At 44.1% G+C, this 23289-nt stretch overlaps 1 long non-coding RNA gene across 1 annotated transcript; it reads left to right on the forward strand.

The window, feature by feature from the left end:
- The first annotated feature begins 10165 nt into the window (after positions 1-10165).
- LOC144241917 (uncharacterized) lies at positions 10166-18656 on the forward strand. The gene is made up of 3 exons (XR_013338243.1): positions 10166-10239; positions 15816-15904; positions 18558-18656. It is a non-coding gene; the product is annotated as an uncharacterized LOC144241917 (long non-coding RNA).
- Positions 18657-23289: the final 4633 nt, after the last annotated feature.

Raw genomic sequence — 23289 nt, forward strand, 5'->3', positions numbered from 1 at the left:
TGCATTTTGGGGCTTTGTTTTCAAGTAAATATATGTTTATAATTTTTATGTTTTCCTGATGGATTTATCCTTCTATCATTATAAAATGTCTTTCCTGGTCTCTCATAACATTTTTTGTCTCAAAGTCTTAAAATATATCTACTCTAGCTCTCTTTTAAGTATGATGTGTGATTGTATATATTTTCCATCATTTTACTTTCAACCTATTTGTGTCTTTGAAACTAAAGTATGTCTCTTGTAGACATCATATACTGAGATCACAGTTTTTCTTTTTCTTTCTGCAAATACCTGCCTTTTAATTGGAAATTTTAATCCATTTATACTTAATATACTGGTAAGATAGAATTTATGTGTGCCACTTTGCTGGATGGGGTCTTTTTCTGTATATCTTGCTTTTTTTGTTCCATTATTGCCAATTTTTTGTTAGATATTTTCTTATTTACTATTTTAATTCACTTGTTTCTTTTACTATGTGTTGTGAGTTATTTCCTTAATAGTTGCCTTGATTACAATGAACATCTTAACTTTAAACAATCTAGTTGCATTAATACCTATTTCAATAGTATGCACAAACTTTGCTCCAAAATAGTCCCATTCCTTCTACCTTCTTTTATTATCATACAATTACATCTTTATACATTATAAGCTAACCAACACAGTTTTATAATTATTATTTTATGCAGTTGTCTTTTAAAGCAGATAGAAGAAAATAGTTACTAACAAAAATACATTTGAACTGTTTTTCACATTTACCTTAATGGTTACCTTTACCAATGCTGCTTGTATTTCTTCATGTGAATTCAAGTGAATATATAATATCCTTTTATTTCAGCTCAATGGACCTCCTTTATGACCTCTTATAGAGGAGATGAGGTCTTCTGGTGATGAATTCTCTTAATTATTGCTTTTCCTGCTGTGTCTTAATATGTCCTTCATTTATGAAACATAGTTATGCAGGATATAGAATTCTTAGCTGACAACTTTTTTTCTTTCAATGTTTCAAATATCCATCCTTTCTGACCTCTCTAGTGAAAATTCTGTTCATCTTATTGGGGACCCTTTGTACACAATGAGTCACTTCTCTCTTGATGCCTTCAAGATGCTTTGTCTTTGTCTCTCAGCAACCTATCATATATTTGGTATGGATCTCTCAGTTTCTCTTCTTGGAATTCGTTGAGCTTCTTAGATGTACAGACTAATGTCTTTGTCAAATTTAGGCAGTTTGAACCATTATTTACTCAAATACTCTTTTTTCCCTTTCTATGTCTCCTTTCCTTCTAAGACTCCTATTATGAATGTGTTGATACACTTGATGTCTCACAGGTCTCTGAGGCTCTGTTCATTTTTTTTCTCATTGTTTCTCAGACTGGAAAATTTCATCTAACTTTACTCATTCTGTCTTCATCCACTTCAAATATAGTCCCTCTAATAAATTTTTATTCAGTCACTCTATTTCCCAACTCGATATTTTCTATTTTGTTCTTTTTTTTAATCATTCCTCTCACTTTATCGATATTCTCTATTTAGTGCAATTTAATTTCATACTTTCTTTTAGTTCTTTATTTTAGAGTTCCTTTAGTGCCTTGAACATATGTATAATAGCTGATTTAAAGTCTTTTTCTAGTAAGTGGAACACCTGGTGACAGTTCCTATTTACTGCTTATTTTCTATGTATGGCCATACTTTCCTTTTTGTTTGTGTGTCTCATAATTTTTTATTGAAGATTGGAAATTTTAAATAATATAATGTCACAACTCTAGTAATCAGATTCCCTTCTCCAGGGTTTGTTGCTATTTTTGTTGCTGCTCCAGCTGTTGCTACTTCCGCCTGTTGGGTCAATGACTTTCCTGAACTAATTCTGTAAGGTCTGCATTCTTTCTTCTATAGGGTGACTGGTGTCTCTACATAGTTGCTTAGTGGTCAGCTACTTATTGGAGAAAGATTTCCTTAAATTCTTTGAACTAATAAGTCTCCCAGGCTTTGCCTAAGGGCTTTCTATGTATATTGGGACACATAGTCAATAGTCCTGAAGGCAGTTTATAGTTCTTCCTCAACATTCATGTTTTGCTTGTGCAGAATCTCAAGCTCAACCATAAGGGAAATCAGGTCTTTAGAGTTTAGAGTTTCCTCAGGTCTTTCCTGAGCATCTCTTCTAGACATTCAAGAATATGTTCCAGCTTTCCAAAGTCCCCTATGGACATTTCATTTCCCAATTTTTTTTTTAAGTTTTTTGGTCAGCCTCCTGTCAGCGCCAACTAGCAACATCACCTTAGACAGCTGTAATATTGAACAATTGTCATTGATTGTTTTCAACAAATGCTTTGGCAGGTAGGGCTGTTTGCAGAGTGAATTCTGAATCAAGACAAATGATACTCTGGAATGGAGCATTTCAGCAGGCAACCAGATAGGTTCAATTCTGACAATGAGGCTTTTAGGAAACTCTAAATCGATTCTATTTCATCCAGTGGCTGCTAAGCTACTGGTTTTTATAGTTATCATAGTTACACAGCTATTTGTTTTCAAAGTTATCACAAAGATGAAGAAAGTGGAGGAGATTAAGGTGAGTTAAAATAGCACAAGGCTCATTGTTTTTACAAAGACTCCACTGCTTTTCTTGAACAAACATGCCTTAGATTGTTGCAAGCCCTTAGTTAATTTCCAGAGTTCTGAAAAAGTTGATTTTGAAAACATTCCAGTGTTCTCAGTGTGTTTATGAGAAGCAGATTTTCAGAGGCCCTTACTATGCCATTGCAAGAGTTACATATAGTAGACAGTTATTATTAGCAAATATCTTTTAAGTTGAAAATAGAATTGTAGAAATATATAATATAACACATAATTGAATAGAAAAATAAAAAATCATATAATAAAATATACTAGAAATAGATAAGAAATAGTATATGATTGCCATTGTTTGCTTACTTCAACATTTCTAATTTTTTATCTCTACTGATGGACCAAATATTTAGGCAGGACCTGACCTCACATTCCACAGATAACTGACAAATTATTTTTGTGATTTTCAAATATGACCAGATATGGTTCCGTAGATCAATAAGAGACATTTCATTACAATAGCATTATAAAAACAAAATCTCAATGTCTTACCCTCAAACTTTTGTATCTGACACTGCTTATCCCATAGTGGGGTGAGTTGAGTGGGGGGAATCTCTGTCATCACCCAGAAAACCAAGCTGATGGAGGCTTTATTTTGACAGGTGATCTCATGATCAACACCACACAGAAAAGTAAATCTTCCATTGGCTCTTGAAACTTCTAGCCAGAAGCCATATCACTTCGAATCAGATTTAGTTGGCTAAAACAAGTTATATATTCATGCCTAACTCTAAAGGAATTAGAATGATATAATCTTATCACATAACAGAAAGGAAAGAAAAAGTAAAGTATTTGTGAACAGCTAAAATGTCTACCACAGTGGGTCTTTTCATTTTATTCTTTATCCTTATCATTCTTAATTTAACAAGGACTGTTGAGAGCTAAACATGTATGTCAATTTTCAGAAGGCTATTTATCAGGTAAATACAGAAAAAAATATCTGGGAATGTATTAAATTCTAGTCATCATTCAATTTGTTTCCTTAAAGAAACTCTAATAAAATGAATCCCAGAAGAAGGAGTCTGGGTTCCTCTGCTGAATGTGACAATGACAATAACTCTGGGGATACTGTGGACCACAATATCATTTGGTATAAAAGGCTAGGAGGCAGAGATTTCGTGTTATTCTTAATACCTATTTCTTCATTCAACAAACCGTTATTGGTCAATATATACAAATCTTTGCCACTCATTTAACAAGCACTAATTGGCAGTCTATTATTTGACAGACCAAGTCCTACAAATATGGACTAACATCTACAATGTACTAACTAGAAACAAGGTGAATTCAATCCCATCTCTACTCTAAAAAGAGTGATGATCATGTGATTAACCACATATAAAGCAATGATGATGTTTGAAGGTCAGGAATTCTCTGTTAGTAGCAAAACGGACTTTTTGGATCTATAGAAAGCTTCTGATTGTCTTCCTTCCTTCTCCTTCTAACAAAGGTAGAGTAAGGAAAATAGAAATTTGGGTAAGATGAAATAATGGACCTTTTTCTGGCTAGTTGATTCTCAAATTTTGTTATGCAACATGATTACCTAGAAAACTTGTTAGCAATGCAGATACCTGGGGCCTACCCTCAAATGCTGTGATCCAGTTGGTACAACTCATGCTATCAAGACACCAATATACTCTCCTCATACGGGCTTTATTGTATATCTCTCCACCTCAAAAAAAATTATATGTTAAAATCCTAACTCCAGCATTTCAGCATGTGACCTTATTTGGAAATGGGGTCATTGAAGATATAATTATTTATAAGCTGAGATCATACAGAAATAAATTGGCCCTGAATCCAATAAGACTGTTATCCTTATATGTTAGTCTTCTTGGACTGCCATAACAAAATACCACTGACTAAGTCGCTAAAACCACAGAAATTTATCTTTTTACAGTTCGAAAACTAGAAATCCAAGATCAAGCTTTCAACAGGCTTAGTTCCCCCTTAGGCATCTCTCCTTGTCTTACAGATGGCTACCTACACATTGTGTTCTCACATGGTCTTTCCTCCCTCACACATATCCCTGGTATCTCTCTATTGTCTAAATTTCTTCTTCTTGTAAGAACACCAGTCAAATGAACCTCATTTTAACTTAATCACCTCTTTAAAGGCCCTAGCTCCAAACACAATCACATTCTGAGGTACCAAAGGTTAAGGCTTCAACATATGGATTGGGGAAGGGGTGGGGAACAAAATTCATTCCATAACACCTTATAAAAAGCAGTGATTTAGACACAGAGGCCCACGGGGACAGTGCTGTGCAAAGATGAAAGCAGAGATCAAGTAACACAACCAAAATCAAGGATATGGAAGGCTGCCAGCAAACCATCAGAAGCCAGGAGAGAAGCATGGAAGAGAGTCTCCCTCACAGTCGCAGAAGGAACCAACCTTCCAATACCTCAATCCTGGGCTTCTAACCTCCAGAGCTGTAAGACAATACATTTCTGTTGTTTTAACAATCGGTTTGTGGTACTTTCTAATGGCAGCACTAGGAGCCAAATACACTCCCCTCCCCACCACAGGTGGCGCCACCATAGGTCCAGTCTTCAGTCCTGCACTTCTTTGCCTGGATTTGTCTACATTAGCTTTCCTGGCTGCCGAAGTTTGCTCTGCCTGCCTGTATATCAGGGAAGATGTCCGGGAGTTTTAATGCTTAGAAGCTATCTTCAACTTAGGAGTGATGGTGGTTGGTGTATGAATACCACAGATCCCTTACTCACTGGGGGGTGATAACTGCACCCTAGCCACTGAGTTCTTCAGAGTATTTACCTTCAGTTGCTTAACAACACAGCCAGTATTGGCTGCCTAGTCTTTCCTGTTGCCTTTCTCACTCCTTAACAGTATTTCCTTCCCCACCCCTCCTTCACTGAAATTATTGTCTCGGGCTCTATTTCAAAAGCTTCTAAACTAATATATAGTTTGTGGAGTGAGGCCCGGATATCCACATTTTAACAAGCTTCCCCATCATTTGGACAGAAGTGGCTCATGGATCACCCTTGCAGACAGACGGTTTCAGGGATCTCAAGTTCTATCCCTGAAAATAGTTAGAACAACCAGAGTGAACATGATTTCTCCATATTGGTTGCCCTCCGACACAAGCATTCTGCTGAGTTTGATTTTAATGTGACATCTTTGACCATTACAAGTGAAACAGCTACTTAAAACTTTTTCTAAATTCATCATACAACTCTTATCATCTATATAAATTCCCTCCCGAGATTTTTTTCTCTAAGAATTTTATGCCAAGAAAAATGAAGTCCCCTCTAAAGAGCCAACGTGCTTCTCTGTGATAATGGGAGGTACACATTTGTTCTTTTCCTTTTTGGTCCTGGTGACCAGGAAGCTCTAAGACAAATCAGATGTTCAGTCACTATAATTATTGAGCCCACATTCATATCCTATTTGCTTCTTATCCTTTCCAAACACTATTATTTCAGTTCTACCTATATTTCCTTTTTGAAAGAGTCCAGGGAAAGCAAATAAAGCAAAGATTAGAGTGTGAACAAGGGATAATAAATTCTCCAAGGTCACCAAGGCACCACACCAAACAGCTTCTCCTCCTTTGCATTTTCTATGATGGGACTTTCCCCCAAGGGAATCTAAATGGAGTATTTCACTGGCAAAAGAAATCTGAGTGAAGGATTCTTAGTAAAAATCACTAACGGCACTAGAATATGGAATGCACTAGACCTCGAGCAAGCCACCCAATGACAATCATTTGGCCTCTGAATCTGAGCATATCCTTTGCTAAAAAGTACATTCAGAGGAAGAAAAAGACTGAGTCTCTCAATAGGATCCCCAAAGGAAAGTATTACTATTGCTGGAGAGTCATTGGTTTGGAAAAAAGTAACCATGCACATTTCCTCTTGGGAAATGTACATTTCTTCCTACTGAGAAAGCAAGAGTTCTATTTTCATTTCAATTCAACTCTGGAGTGGCCCACTTTAGACAACTGCAGTTTTACGTACTGAGTCAGACTCTCTGAGTCCAAATTCCCACCAACCCCATGGGGGCTTAGAAGAAACCCATGGGCTAGTCTGGGAAAGAGGACATGTTCAGTGGCACCCTGAAAGTGATAACTTCTTTTTGTAATGTGAGACAAAGAGAAAAGACACAGCAAGTAATACTCCAATAGAGACAGAAAATGTAAAACCCATGAGCATTTTTTTCCATCCATTGTCTTGGCAGGAAGTTCAGTACATCATAGGCACTCAACCTGTGTTCCACAAAATAGCTTATTTATTTTTTAAAATGACATCCTTGTGAGACAGGTAGGAGGAAAAATTATTTTTATTTCATGGATGGGGGGAAAAAAGCACACAGAGATTGTCTCTTATCTGAGGTCATATATTGCAAATGACTTAGGTCCTTTTATCTCTCCTCTTCCCCTAACAGCCTACACCTTCTCCTGTGTTTGTGCCTTAGTTAACATCATCACTGCCCACACCAACCCTCTGGCTAAAATTCTCAGAGTCAAACACAACCTGTCCTTTTCCTTCTTATACAAGCTGTCACCAATTGCTACTGAGTCTGCCCCAGAATCTGGTTCCTCACAGCCATGACCTTGGTCCCTCCTTGTGTCTCACCAGAACACTAAGCCAGCCAGTTGGTCACCAGTCCATCATATTTTGAGTACTGCATTGTGCCCGATTCTGAGTAAAGGGACTAGGCAATTGCATTAAAAGTTAGAGAGGGCAGGTGCCTGCTCCTAAGGAACTTACAGTTTCAAGAAGAGACATTCAGAAAAACTACATCACACAGAAGTGCCACAGTAGAGGTAAGAAGAGGGTGCCATGGGCACACAGAGTTCAGGCATTTGTTACTTCATTCCTTGACAAATATTTGAATAAACTGTGTCCCAGGCATTGGTCTGGGTGCTGGAGATCAATTACGATCAAAACCAGTCAGCTTATACTCTACCCATGGACCTTATACATTCATGAAGGAGACCGCCTAAACAATTGTATTGGTGATAGAGGATGAGATAGATGCCAGGTAGGTAGACACATGAATAGACAGATAGATAGATACATGGATGGACGGGTGGATAGATAAATAGATGATAGATATAGAGATAGATAGATAGATAGATAGATAGATAGATAGATAGATAGATGATACATGGATGAATGGGTGGGTGGATAGATAGATAGATAGATAGATAGATAGATAGATGTGTATATTAATGGCTCTATGAGAAAATGAAGCAGGGAGAGAGAAGAGGTGATCTCCAGCACCTAGCATTTAAGGCAGGCCCTAGGGTCCAGGGTGATCAGGGAAAGCCTCTATGGACAGATACCTTTGGAGCCTAGATCTGGAAGTGAGGGAGCACACCAGACAAATACCTGGGTGAAAGCTACTAAACAAAGTGAACAGCAAGTGCACGAAGTCTGCAATGAAATATGCATTTCCTTCCAACCAGGACCCAGGGCCAATTTCAGGAAGATGAAGCATGAGCTGAGTGCAAGAATGAACAAGTCACCAGATAGAAGACGAGAAGGAGAGCATCCTAGCCACGGGCAGATGCGGGCAGAGAACAAAGCCAAGAAAAAGGAAGGGTTCATTCTGGGAGCTCCTAGAAGTTGGAAATCCTTAGCAACCAAGACAATTTGGGATCTCTGCCACCAGCTTCCCACCCCATGAACACGCCAAGCTTTTGGCCTCATCTTTGCTTAATTTGAACTGTCTTTCAATACAGGCATTTCGCCCAGGAACTCTGTTTGTGATCATCCGCGCCTATAAACACTGGCTTAGCCAGGCATCACGGTTAAGGCTTTGGCTCATTTCCACATGCTGGCAGGCTGAGGGTGCCGATGTGAAGTAATGGGGGATGGGGATGTCCAGGGAGGTGCCCTGCACCTCCTTAACTGTGCCCTGCTCTCCTTTCTGAGCAGCAGCCCAGGATAAGAGTTGGGCTGGGCTTCACTTCACTGACTTTTTTGCAAGAGTAAGCACGTCCTCAGTTTCTCCATCTGTAATACAAGGACCAATAGTTTGTGCCCTTCTCCTCCTGATTTTCAGAGCCCTAGGAGGTTAATTAAATGCAGCCCATAAAGTCTGGAGAATTCCACGTAAATACAAGATTAAGCCTTGAGCAGCAGGCAGAGGGCTGCTTTTCATTTCTACATCAGCGCTCTTTATTTTTTTGCCACAGAAGCAATTCCATCTCACCAGAATTCACAACTAGAGGGGAAAAAAATCATTCCTGATTTTACTTCTGTATAATCCAGAAACATATGGCCCATAGATCTATTACAAAAGAAGCCAGAAGGGGCCGGTTGAAGTGCCACCAGGCAGAAGGAGCCCAGCATGGGGGACATGCTACCGAGAAGGCATGAAAAGAAAGAAGTAATTTGGCCTGAGTGCGAGAGTAGACAGGAAAGAAAGTAGGGCACACAGTCAAGACAGGACACCGGCCCTCCCTCCATCCTCATTCTGGGGAACAGGAGGCCTCAAGAAGCCACCAACAAAATGACAAGCAGCTTATCCCATTAGCCCTTAAACAAACTGCTCCTATTGTGACCCCCTTCAGTCAGCAGAGCTACCGACGTCCCTGCCATCTCGCTAAGAACTTGGGCATCATCCTTGATCCTCCTCTGGGGTCCAGAAGGCCATCGGAAATGGATCCCGGCAACAGTGGAGGCTGCCAGTCAGGCCCAAACCACACGACAGACCTTGAATGTTGACCCAGATGCAAGACAGGCAGCATCTGAGCCCAACGGTGGGGAAACACAGAAGGTTTCCCAGCAACGCGCGTGAACACACTAAAATACCCAGTGTAAAGACAGGTAGCCTGGGGTCGGGTGGAGGGTGTGTGGGGGTCACCTCTAACAGCTCAGAGGATGAGGAGGCTGCTTGGCACACGACCATACTTTGAATATGAGAAAGGGGGACTCAAGGTTAAGAAGCAGGGTCCTCCAGGGGAACCTGGGAGCTACCAAAAGGGGTGTGTGTGTGTGTGTGTGTGTGTGTGTGTGTGTGTGGTATACATATGTGCGCTCATATTTTGCCCTGAGTAGGGATCCGTTTGTGATTCAGTAGGAGTGAGACAGGTGAAAACTAGAAAGCTTAGTCTTAGGGGACACTGTAATAGTAGACAGGTGGCCTAGGCTGAAATTCAAGAAATTGCTGAGGACAAGAGACGCGTCTGGCACCCTTCGGAGCCCCCACCAGCCGCTGTCACTGCAGCAGGAGGGTGAGGATAGCACCAGGTTCACAGCCTCCTCTGTCTGGGCCGCCACAGTGCACAGACTGACTCCAGTCACTGCCCACCTGTCCCTGGGTGAGGCCGCTGTGACCAGGACTGACTGCTCCATCCAAGTACAGTCCTGGAGTTCTTGAACTTGACGCAGAAAAGAGAAACAGACCCCAGGAAGGTCAATGCTCTCCTGCAGTAGCAAACAAGCACCCGGGCCGTTTTATTTCAATAGAAAAAGAGACCTGACCTCAGCCTGAATTCCAAACGAGTAAGTCAGACAGATTGCTTACCTTTGTGATCAGGGAAAACAACAAAGCTATTTTCATTTGAAAGAAGGTAACCACGTAGAAAGGGCCTGGCCTCCAGAAAATTGTTCCAGATCGAGCACAAAACCAAGGCTGCCCATGCCTCTCCCAAAGGTAAGCTGTGCCTCAGCTCCAGGACGCAAAGTCACAATGATGTTTTTGTTATTTGTTCTTAAATATGGAGGAGGGGGGGCCGCNGATCTGGAACAAATATGAAAGCTAGAGTTGTGTGTGTCATCTGCTCTTTGAAGCCCTCCTGGGACCGCAGAAAACGCTCTGACTGTTCCGTGGGGCCCGTGCTGTGTAAGCGGCACCAAGGCTGTACCCGAATAAACAGAGCACAAGAAAACACTTACTTCCAAGGGCTGCAGGGGGTAGGCAGAACACATAAAAGACGAAAGAGCCCAAAGCAGGGGTGCCTTGGGGTTCAGAAGCAAACGAGTGCCCCCGGGAAGCCCGTTTTTCCTCTCTCCGGAGTTTCATTTTTCTCCTTGTCTCAAATGCTGGGGTCCTCACAGGTTCAGGATGGGAGGGGTAAATGTGGGCGAGTTCTAGGAAGGGGCCCACAGCAGCCGTGACCATCCTGACGGCTGCCAGGAAGTCAGGCCAGGAGGCGCACCTGCGTGGTGACTGGGGATTGGCTCTGGGGTTCCAAAAGACTTGGCTGGTTTCTCGAGAAGCATGTGTAAGAGAGTCTTCACCCCCAAAAGAAACTCCCTTTGATTCTTACCTGTTATTCCTGCATAAATCCCCCTCCTGTCCTGTCTCCCAGAGCACATCAGTCATTGTTGAAGGAAAAAACTAACCTTGGGGACATGCTAGGGAAGGGAAGCTTGTGGGAGCACTGGAGGTTTTCAAAGCAATGCATCCAAAAGTGAAACTAAGGTGGGTTCCAATATTATCTCTTACTAGGCTTGCACTGTGAGCTTGAAACTCTGGTCAGTCAAAGACGTTTGGGGGAAGGGAAGGTGAAGGAATTGGGGACTTGCAAAGTTTTAAGTCCATTCGCTCTGGAGCTGCCCTCAGGAAGCAGCTGCTTGGAGTTCTGGGGTCCCAACTGCAGTTGCTGCTAAATGCACTTCATGGGGGATTACATCCTGTCGACCCTGGAGGAGGAAGAGAGGAGATCCATTTTCAGCTTTCTGAAGCAGGTAGAAAGGTGTTTTACCTTCAGGCCCTGTGACAATTAAAACAAATTCAGGAACTTGGGGCTCCTGGGAGGTTCAGTCAGTTGAGCGTCCAACTTCGGCTCAGGTCATGATCTCGTGGTTCATGAGTTCAAGCCCCACATCAGGCTCTCTGCTGTCAGCATGGAGCCTGCTTCAGATCCTCTGTCCTCTCTCTCTCTGCCCCCCTCTCTCTCTCTCTTTTTTTTTTTATGGTTTTTATTTATTTTTGAAACCGATAGAAACTGAGCATGATCAGGAGAAGAGCAGAAAGAGAGAGAGACAGAATCTGAAACAGGCTCCAGGCTCTGAGCTGCCTGAACAGAGCCCGACGCAAGGCTCGAACCCACGAACCGTGAGATCATGACCTGAGCTGAAGTCAGACAGTTAACCGACTGAGCCACCCAGGCATCCCTCTCTGTCCCTCTCTTGCTTGTTCTCTCTCTCTTTCTCAATCTCTCTCTCTCTCAAAAATAAATATTTTTTAAAATTCAGAAACTCACCTGAAAAATGTGCCTGAGATACAAGTTAGGAAGAAAAAGTTAAAAGTGAAGAAGTGATAGAGGAAATTAGAAAGATTAACAGAGAAGGCAGCGGGAACACAGCTAGATCAAAAATTTCCATAAGCTGAGGAGGCTGGCCTAAAGGGACTGAGGCCAGCTCTCAGGAGAAAGCTGTTCAGGGAAGGCCCAGACTCTGAGCCCAGCCCAGGGCACACCCCATTTCTCCAGATACTTTTGGGGGAGGTTGGTGGAGGGCTGTGGATGTGACAGTGCTGTGCTGTAGTGCAAGGAAAACCAAAACTGAGGATTCAAGGCCCAGGCCAGCTTGTTTCCTAGGTAATAGTGACGCTTCTTACACAGTATCCATTCTAGAAATACTTACTGCATGTCTGCTCTATGCTAAGCTCTGCGAAGGGCATTAGGGTGAAGTCAAGAACAAGGCAGCCCCAGACGTTGCATCAGCAGAGTGACTTAAACTCGGCTTTTAAATACACACACAGCTACAGAGACAGTCGGCAGTGGGAGGGATCAGGCAAAGAAAATGCTTATCAAGGAGACCTGATGTGACCTGGGGCTTAAGGAAGGCCTCCCTGAGGAAATCCAGCAAATAAAAAGGAAGAGGGGGAGGCAAAGCTTTTAGCCTGAATTGACTCAGGTCCCCCTCCCTGTGTCTAGTCACCTGCACCGTCTTTAAAAGATCTCAACTTACAAGGCGCCTGAGCGGTTCATTCGGTTAAACTTCTGACTCTCGATTTCAGCTCAGGTGATGATCTCGTGGGTTCATGAGTTTGAGCCCCCGCATTGAGCTCTGCTTAGGATCCTTGCTCTCCCTCTCTCCTCCCCCACTTTCTCTCTCTTTCCCTCTCGAATGTGCTCACAAAAAACACAAATAAAATTAAAAAGATCTCAACTTACTTTTAAAAAATCAAAAAACATGATGCAAAGATAAAATAAAATGCCACATTGAGTACGTAATCTCCCCAAAGAACAATCTTTCTGAACAACAGAAGAGGCCATTCTAGAAGCTGTGGGGCATGGTCGGGGGTGCCTCTCTGCGCTGCGGTCATGGCTGCCAGGTGAGTAGACTGTGAGCCAGCCTGCCCAGGCTCAAATCCCAAGTCTGGCACTTACCGGCTGAGAGCTCGGGGGCATTTATTACCTCTCTGGGCCTCAGCTTCATGATCTGTAAAATGGGGGTAAGGACACACCTGTATCACAGAGCGGTTTTTAGGACTAAATGAGCTACTATATGTGAAACACAACGGACATTCTCTGTGCATATTTGGAGCTATCTAACTGCGCAAAAATGTGCCTGGCAGCCATGGCCTGCTGGAATTCAATGCCCCTAAATGTTTTTGTGAGCAAAAGCCCAGAGTGAAGGAGCAGAGTCCTAGGGGAGGAGTGCAGACAGAGCGGAAGCCCTAGAACCGGAGGGAAAACCAAGCACAGTCTACCTCTGCCTCCCCCTTCCTGCGTTCTTTTACTCAATGCATGTCTTTGCCAGCCAGTCTTGGGGAAATGTGTGCTATGTAACCGGAGTTCACAGGAAGTCCAGGATTCCTAAGTCACAGGGACATCACCACGTCTTACCCCGTCCATCAGTCACCAAGATCAGGCAGAGGCAGCCTAGATCAGGGATTGGGGCATGCACTGTAGAATCAGATGTGAGCTTGAACCCTTGTGTCATTACCACCCAGCTGTGTGATCTTAAGCAAAGTGCTTACCCTCTCCGGGTCTCCAGTTTAAGATCTATCAATGGATGACAATAGTAATATCTACCTGTTAGAGCTGATATAAAGAACAGATAAGTTAAAACATGTTCAGTACAGGATCTGGCATATAGTAAGTGTTCTGTGTTGCTATTATTACCCCCTTAAAGTGTTATGATATTTAAAGCTTTTTTTAAGTTTATTTATTTATTTATTTTGAAAGAGAGAGAAAGCTGGGGAGGGGCAGAGAGAGAGACAGAGAGAGAGAGAGAATCCCAAGCAGTCTCCACACTGTCAGCACAGAGCCCCATGTGAGTTTCAAACCCACGAATCCATGAGACCATGACCTGAGCCAAAATGACTGAGTGAGCCACCCAGGCACCCCAAAGTGCTGTGATATCTAAATGAGAGGGTGCACTTACCACTGTGCCTTATGTACACAGCAAATCCTCAGTAAATAGTAGCTCTTATTGTGTCCTTCCCACTCACCCCCATGCAAGGGGGTATAAGAATACCAGGGTCTATGAAGCCGTTCGCAGGAAGCCCTGCATCCTAACTGGAGAAGAGCACCATAAGCCAGACAGACTGGAGAACAGTCCATGGAGGAACCAAAATATTATGCATTCATTCAGCCATTCAACAAAGAGGTACGCAACAGCTGCTACCATCTAACAAGCTAGAAAGCACTCAGTAAGCAACTGCTTCCCAAGACCCCAGCCGAAAGTCCCTGCCACCCCTGTTCTGAGGCTTCTGCAGAATCTGGAGACATTTCCCCATCTGGACACTGAAGGAGCTTCACCTGGCAGAGCCCAGAGCTTCTGGGACCTCGGGACCCACTCCAGGCTCTCATTCTGAAGGGCTGGCAATCTTTGCCCTAGGGCTTAGTATTTAGAAAGCACCTCTGTGTTCTCCCTCCACAGCCTAGTGAAGAAGATAAGAGTTAATAGTGAGCTACCAAACTGTGACGAGAGCCAACATAACAGATCTTACAGAAATGAAGATCCCAGGGCCAACCCCACCTCGTAGGTGAAGCATCAACACTGATCTTACTGAAAAGGTGATGGCTGAGAGCAGGCATGACAGGGACTAGCAGAGAAACCGCATCCCAAGCAGAAGGGACAGTCCTACTCAGAATTCAATCTAAGCCCCGGGTTCTCTCATCAGCGCACCTCTCTGACCTCCGTGCCTACACCCAGCTCCGTGATCTTCAGTTCCTCTGGCCTCTTTCTCATCTTTAACCAGACCAAGCTCTTTCTTGCTCCTACACGCTGGCCCTGTGTTCTCTCCACACGATAATTTGAGCTTTTCGCCATTTTTCTTGTCTTCCAGGACTCCTTTTATCTGTCATTTTCCCAGAAACACTTTCCCCGACCGCACAAGCTGATGTTGCACACCTGCCTACACTCACCAAGCTGCTCCCTGCCTTGTTCTTTCTTTTCTTTTTTTTTATAGTGTGAGATGACCTTGGGTATGTATAAACGACTTGTCTCTCTTTAGTTTCTCTCACCGGCATGTACACGCCGTACATGCCTTAAGGATGAGGGTGTGGTGTGCCATTCACCCCCGTGTCCCTAATGCCTGGAACGGTAGAGACTTATAAAAAAATTGTCAGTAAATGTCTCTGAATGAATGAAAGGGCCAGGCTGGGTCATCTGCCTATCTATGGCATTTGGTTTGGATGTTGGAGGGATACTGAGGGAGAACGGGATGTGGTGTGTGTGGGTCCAGATGACAAGAAACAGCGCACTCAGTGGGACAACGGAAGAGAGTTCAGTACAAAGGCTGTTTACAAAAGTGCATTCAGTGATGGACATTGCAGTCACAGTGCCCACAGGCCAAGAACAGTCAGGAGCTGTTACTTCCTCAGGCACAAAGTGCATAAGGCTGACAGTTACCAGGACCCCTGAGGCAATTGAGAGCCAGGAGCTTTAGTGAGGAATGCATCTAACCTGCGGGAACCCAGGAGGGACGGACCCCAAGGAATAACCTCACTCTTCCAGCTCCGATCTCCTCTCGTGCCCCTTTTTGGATGATTCCAACCAAAATTCACAGGGAAGGGAGTCCAAGTGATGAGGGTCCGCAGTTCAGCCTGGCAGGCAGTGAGTTTGGAGGAGGGTGAAGTCACCTCGTGCACGGTTTTATCCCCGACATCAGTATCATACAGTAGCAGAGAAGGAGTGAGTCACCAAAGTGGTAGTCGACAAACAAAAGCAGCCTCTTTCCACTGTACATACAGACTTACACGGAAGAGAGTCTCATTTTCTAGAACCTCCCTCTGGTCCCTTTGGAGTCTCACCTTTTCTTTCTTCTAGGTGCTCCTGCCACAGCGTCTTGCTGTCCTTGGCTTGTCAGACATGGGGAAGAGCATGGTGACTACGATCTATAGAATCGTCCCTTACAGGTGGGTACTGCCTCAGGCTATGGTGCAGAATAAACTGGAGGCATAAAAAAGAACAGTGTTCTCACTGAGCTCAAAAGCAGCAGGAGACAGTAGAACAGGAGATTTGAATTTCATGCCCTCCATCACCTGGGCTGCAAGTTCTGAAAATGAAGAATGCCTAAAATGCTGACCTTGGAAATAACAGGACTCAAGCACAGAATCTTCTAAAGGATTTGGACCACTCTGCGTTTTCCCCAAAGATCTGGGTGTCTGTGTTTTCAGTACAGTTAAAGCCTGCAGACGTGTGGGTGCACATATTCCAAAGATTCATTGAAGTTTCTCGTGTATTTGTTTCTTGGTCATCTAATTTAGTGCTTCGCCTCAGGCTTCATATCACAAACCCAATCAAGTATCTGATAAAATCTTTTTTTTTTTAATTTTGAGAGAAAGAGAGAAATAGCGTGCATGCACGCACACAGGGCAGAGGGGGTGGGCAGAGAGGGAAAGAGAAAAAGAGAGAGAGAGAGAGAGAGAGTGAGAGAGAGAGGATCTCAGGAAGGTTCTGTGCTGTCAGCACAGAGCCTGATGCGGGGATCGAACTCATGAACCCTGAGATCATGAACAGGAGATCAAGAGTCGGACACTTAACTGACTGGGGCACCCAGGTGCCCCTCTGATAAAATCTTTCTAAACATAGACAGTGCTTAAAGTTTTTTTCTTTAAGAATCTTGGCAGAGGAGGGAAAGGAGGGAAATTTCATATTCAACCTTTGTCTTGTCTAAGGAGGCAAACTCCCTGCTAGAATGGACATCCTCTACTTTAGGAAGGGCTCATGCATGAAAATAATTTGCTTTCAGGTCCTGTGCTTCTGTGAGTGGCAGCACCGAGCAAGTTTGGCCCCAAAGTACCAGGCACCCAGGGGTTGTCATTTGCTGCTGGCTTTCGCCCTCATCCGTGAAGGCTTTTCCCCATTGTGGGAGCTCTTGCCCCCACCCCCACACCGCAGGGTTTCTGTTTTCTCCAGTTTGCATCATTAAAATCCGAGATCCATGCTGGGATCTAGGAGGCATGTTGCGATCCCAGTTCAGTGCCTCTGATAATCTGGTTTCCTTTTTGCAGCACCTTATAATCTGGTTTCCTTTTCTCACAGTCACCCTCAGCCGTCGGGAAGAGCTCTCGCCATAGATGCCTAGAGAGCCGTTGGTAGGACAGCCACGTGCTGGGCTCTGTGACAGCCCTGATCCAGATAGCCAAGAAGCCAAGATGAACAGAGAGAGAGAAGGGATATGGGAGATGCAAGGAAGGAGAAGGGAGAAAGGGCTAACATGAGGTTTTAAATGACTGGCCCGTGGTCGCCCATCCAGTAAGCAGAAGAGACAGGACTTAGATTCAAAGCTGGTTTTATTTGGCTGCAAAGTGCAAATTCCTTCTTTTAGGATAGGCCTGGAGAGGGGTCACAGGTGGCTCCCAGCAACAGAAAAGCACTCTTGTAAGGACAGCTCCTAGCTGACCTGTGTAGCTATATCGATTTTCACAAAAGCATTTTTAGTAGCTCTGAGTGTGTGCCAGAAAATGAGGTAGGTGTTCCAGATCTAAAGATAAGGGAGACCTAGTTCTCCCTCTTGAGCAGCTCACAGCCCACTAGGGGGATAAATGTGCAAACAAATGACCAACCCCAAAACTGTAATGAGTGAAAACACAAACAGCACAATATGCCATAAGGTCAAAACCAGGGGAGTCACAGTCGATCTAGAGAATCTGACAAAGATACGTAAACATGAGGGTATTTGATATGGGTTTTGAAGGATGATTAGGAGTTCATAAGTTCATACAGCAGACAATGACTATATATATATAGTCTATGTATAGATAGACAATACATATATATATATATATATGTCTATACATAGACAATACATGGAAATGATGAGGTGGCAGATTTGGCTCAATAAAAGCATAAGTAGGCCCAAAATAAAACACTGCCCTTGACAGCAAGGAATTCTCCATTGCTAGAAAGGTCTGCGCAGAGAATAGACAACCTGCATCAACACGAGGACAGTCAGGGTGAATTCTGCCTATCCTCCTTGGTGGTCCTGATGGTGTTCCTGACTCAAGCACGGCTCATACTGGAGTAGGAAGGTGGTCCAGTGGTGGAGAGAAAGGTTTTGGAATCAGACAGGAAGGGGTTGGAACCCTGGCTCGTCATGGACTGTAAGCCAGGGCAAAGCTTCAGGCCTTGTACCTGTGGACCCGAGCACCTGCCTCGCCTGCTAAAATTGATGCACCTAGCATAGAGCACCTAGCACTGTGTCTGGAATGGAAGATATATCCCTAATGTATAACCATGAACGGTGATACCATATGACTACAAAGGGTAGGAGACACCAGTGAGGTGAGTGACGGACCTGCCCCTTAGCGCCTGGCCAAGGTGCTTTTGAGTACTGGGCGTGGCAGCCATGGGCAGGAGCCACATAAGTAGGTGCCGTGGACCAGGACTGGACACGAGTGAGGATCGCAAGGTCATGCAAGTGCAGGGTCGGATCCTGCCTTTATTTAAAATTTTGGTATTTTGTTCCTCATAGACTCGTTTGTCTTAATTTTTTTTTTAAAGAATATTGCATTAATTGCGGGCCCAGGGGGCTCAATCTGTTAAGTGTCTGATTCTTCATTTCAGCTCGGGTCATGATCCCACACTTCGGAGTTCTAGCCCCACAATGGGCTCTGTGTTGGCAGCTCGGAACCTGCTTGGGATTCTCTCTGCCTCTCTGCCCACCCCTACTCATGCTCTCTCTCTCTCTCTTTCTCAAAATAAATAAATAAATTTTAAAACAATAAAAGAATATTGCATATAGTGTATCTTGATTCCTGAGCTTTTCTTAAATTTGGTGCCCAAAGCAAACGCCTCCTTCCTGTCATCCTATCCCCTCCCCACCTCATTCTCTGTGGGCCAAGCACCCGCTTTCTGGGCCTCAGCCTTAAGGTCTTCCTTTCCAGGACCCCTTTGCTTGAGCTGAGGGCCCCAGAGACCACCAAGCCCACACTAGACAGCCCCTGGATGGGTCAGGTGCACTTATGAATTTTATAAAATAAAAAAATTGTTTTTAAGAACTTTAGAATTGGACGGCTGAGAGCTCTCTACAAGAAAATCAGCCTGAATTGTGTCATTATCCCGAGGAACCAGAGGAGTGAATTAAAGCGAATACATGAAATTCACATCCCCTCCAAATGAGTAGTCCTAATGCATTTTTTTGCCAAGAGCCCATATTCCAAGGGCCTGTTTTCCAGGTGGAAAGTGCACCAGGATTCCGCTAAGCAATGGCCCTGCATGTTTTGCAAAGTGTGGAAGCCTTAATCAGCCTCGGTGTTAGCAACTTTCTTAAGACCTGGCCCTGCTGACTTTTCCCCCTTGGCAACAGCCCTAAACGATGCTGTTAAGTAATTCAGCTTGAAGAACTCTTATGGAGATCAATTTTACTAATGCACACACAGCATAATAGAAGCTGGGCTACTGTAGAGACAGAAACACACACCCCCCTCTTTATTTTTTTTAAATTAGAGAACAAGAACAGGAATTACCGATCTGGTTGGAGCCATGGCCTAGGCATGGCTTCCCTGCGGATTAACATTTCCTGACTTGGCACTTTGCAGAAAGGTTACAACTATTTATGTCATGTGCAAGCCATGCATAGCAATTAGAACTGCTCCACAGCTTAATCCTGGGTACTTGTTGGGGTTTCAATGCAGACATCGAGTCTTTGAATCTGATGACAGTTGTCACTCAGAACTGGCAGCAAGGGCCTAGATTTTGCATACACACACACACACACACACATTATTTTGTTATTTCTTACTGTACACAAGTATTCTTGATTCCTCTACCGATTAACCCTTCTGTTACAAATTTTTATATTCCACATGTAGTGTAAACAGTTACATTGTGAAGTCTGTAACTTAGCAACTATCCCGCAAGATGGAGATCTAGTTCAAAGACAAACCCTGGTCATGTGTAAAGACTTATTCTAGACATGCAATGTTAACAGGAGTCAGGAATCAACAGATGACAAACTCTAGAGGAACAAAGAAAGCATTTTTAAAAGGTGGAGGGCTACAGGGAGCCTGGGTGGCTCAGTCGGTTAAGCATCTGACTCAATTTCAGCTCAGGTCACGGACTCATGGTTCGTCAGTTCAAGTCTTGCATCAGGCTCTGCACTGACAGTGCAGGGCCTGCTTGGGATTCTCTCTCTCTCCTTCTCTCTCTGCATCTCTCTCTCTCTCTCTCTCTCTCTTTCTCTCTCAAAATAAATAAAAATACTTCAAAGGTAGGTGATTAGGATATTCTAGAAACTGGCCAAGGAGCGGCTTTGAATAAAGGACCCATGAAGTTCATACATGTAAACCCAGCACTTGCTGAATGAGCAATCAAACTAAGATGCTATAGACCCCAGAATTGGGATTCTCTATAATAGCTATTCTTTTAAAAGCTACAATTCCCCAGTGACAGAGCTCCCCATTTTTTAAAAAAATGTTTAAATGTTTTATTTATTTCTGAGAGAGACAGCGAGAGACAGCATGAGCAGGGCAGGATCAGAGAGAGAGGGAGATACAGAATCTGAAGCAGGCTCCAGGCTCTGAGGTAGCTGTCAGCACAGAGCCCGATGCGGGATTCGAACCCACTAACTGTGAGATCATGACCTGAGCTGAAGTTGGATGCTTAACTGACTGAGCTACCCTGGCACCCCCAGAGCTCCCCATTTATATGCCTCTGGGACTCAAATTTTTTCAACATATTTTTTGGCTATGTATTAAGTACATATTTGGCTTGAGCTAGTGGAAAAGTAGGCCATCAGAGAAGTATTAGACCAGGCTACTTCATACCACTTAGAAGATTAGTAATCTAAAAAGGCACACAAAACCTGCTTTCAAATGTCTTTTGCTTTCCAGCATCTAACTTGAAATAGGCTTTCAGAAAGGAAAGATAAGGGAATGGGAGGGAAGGAGGAAAATTAACATTGATGGGCATCTGGCATGTGTCAGATGCTACACCAGGCACTTCACACAACTTCTCATTTAATCTAGGCCATAACGATTTGAAATCATCAGTTCTCTTGCCTTTTTCCTTATTTTCAGAGAAGCCCATTCACTGCCAGTACCTTACGTATCCAATTTTAATTACTCTTTTATTCTTTTGGATGCAAGTGACAGAATCTCAGTTCAAACCAGTTTTGGCAAAATCAGAGATTGATTAGCTCACCCCCAAAGAGAAACTGAGAAGCCAGACTATGCGAAGGGCAAGGATGCAGCCCAGGTTTACAACAGCTGGAGGCTGGAGATCGAATCAGCACCAGAATTGCCTTCCGCAAATGGATCCCTATTTTTCTCTAGGAGTTGCTCCATTCTTCTCCACTTTGGGGAGAGGGGGGGAACGTGGCCCTCCCCAAAGCACTTGACCTTGACATTGTATAACTTCTAGCCTAGGAGAGGGGCTGACCAATGTTTCTTCTCTTGAGAGCCAAAATCCCTGTGAGAAGACAGTTCGTAGTGGACACCATGTGCCAGTAGTGTCATGAAGGTGGGATGGGAGCTCTTTCTGGGGAAAAGGGGACGCTGGACAGCGGTGCCTGCACAATGTTCTATACCCGGCTAGAAAACATTACCTTAACAAATGCCTCACTCAATTCCTAGCACATAACAGCCCTTCAGTAAGTAGTTATTGAATATCAAGGATAGAAAGAGGGAAGTAAAAGAAAGAGAAGTGAGCAGAATAGATGAAAGGCCAATGCTGGCCACGACTCCAGTTCAAAGTGATGTCTCTTCTCTGTGGGTGAGCTCACTACCTAAAAAGTATTATCTGGACCCCAAGGGAGCATCACTCACGAGTGTTTAGAAGTGAAGACAACTTCACTGTCAGCTGATTCTCAGCTGGGACAGACCCTCTGACCATGTATATAAGGTTCTCTAGCTACCCATGTTTCCAGGCTTATTTTATCTTCCTCTGCAATAATATATATATTTCCTCCCCTTTAACAGTGGGTATGGGAATCCCTCCTCCAGAGAGAGACCCACTTTCATCAGGAAAATGCCTCGATAAACCCACTCAGGGGCTGGTGCTGAGATTAGAGAAGCAGGTGGAGCTGCTCTGCATGAGATAAGAAAAAAAACGACTGCCCTGCTCCCGAGAGGGGAGGAGGAGAAAGAGGAGAGAGGGAGGAGGGAGAAGAGGAGGGAGGTGAAAGAGCAGAGAGAAAAGACTCCAAGTCAATGGGACACCCAAAGAAACCTGGGAAGAGAAAGGCCCGTGTTTAACGGTGAGGTGCTCTGGGCTCTGCTGTGTGACCTCCCCATGACCTCATGCATCCTTTATAAGTGGCAATACCCAGTCACTCACAGAGGTGGCCTTTTTTTTGAGAAGCATGAGGAGGGAAGAGATTTTGTGTCAAAATCAGAGTAGGAGAGTCCAACCATGTGAGCAAAGGGGGAAACACCTGGCTTGGGTTCCCAGGGCGCAAATGTGAAAACAACCTCCATGTGGCGCCTGAGTCTGCTCCTGCTGGGAGCCCAGGTGGGGCACCGTCGCCGGTATCCAAGGTGAAGACAGCTGGCCTTCCCTCCCTGCTCCCGAGGGGAACAAGTCCAAGTTCTAACAACAAGTCCATCTGTTAAGTCTAGCCCTTGTAAACAGCTCCCAATTTCCTGTTACTCTGCTGGGCTTTCTGGCCCGAGGTCGTATTCTCATTCTCTTCCTCCACACACCCGCCAGCCGTTGTACCATGCCTCCTTCAGTCTTCCTTCCTGGCAGCCTCCCCTCCCTGGCAAGCTCCTCTCTACCCATTAGATCTCACCTTTTATGTTCTGTTTTCTAGGGAGCCTTCTCCTAGCCTCGCCAGGTCCAATCCTTGTCCCTTTTATGTGACCAGGATTCCCTGGCTTATCTCCCTGTGTTTGGTGAATTAGGATCATTTACTTGCCACTCAACTGCCTGTCTCTCCCACTAGATTATAAACTCGGGACAAGGTTAAGTCTGTCTTACTCACCGCTGTGCCCCTAGCACACCTGTCCCCTAGCAGGTGCCCAATAAATATTTGTTGAATGTGTTGAATAAATGATTGAATGAGTAAAGCTCTGTAAAAATCACTCAGAGCCTATTCATTCCCAGCCTCGTCACTCCAGATAGGTCCTTCCTCTCCCCAGTCCCATGCCCTCCCGCTGCTGCCCATCAAAGGCATGGAGGGCCCATGGCCATGGCTCTGCCATCACAAAGTAACTCTTACGGTCACCCTGTTGGTGAACTCCAAATAGCAGAACACCTGTTACTGAAAGTAAAAGATCTCAACCTCAGGCAAGTGCCTGAGAGAAGAGGGCTACTGAGAAGAAACCTACCAACTTGCTGACTCCCACAATCCACCTGG

Source organism: Crocuta crocuta, unplaced genomic scaffold (assembly GCF_008692635.1).
Source record: "Crocuta crocuta isolate KB4526 unplaced genomic scaffold, BGI_CrCroc_1.0 scaffold57, whole genome shotgun sequence".
NCBI classification, from domain to species: domain Eukaryota; kingdom Metazoa; phylum Chordata; class Mammalia; order Carnivora; family Hyaenidae; genus Crocuta; species Crocuta crocuta.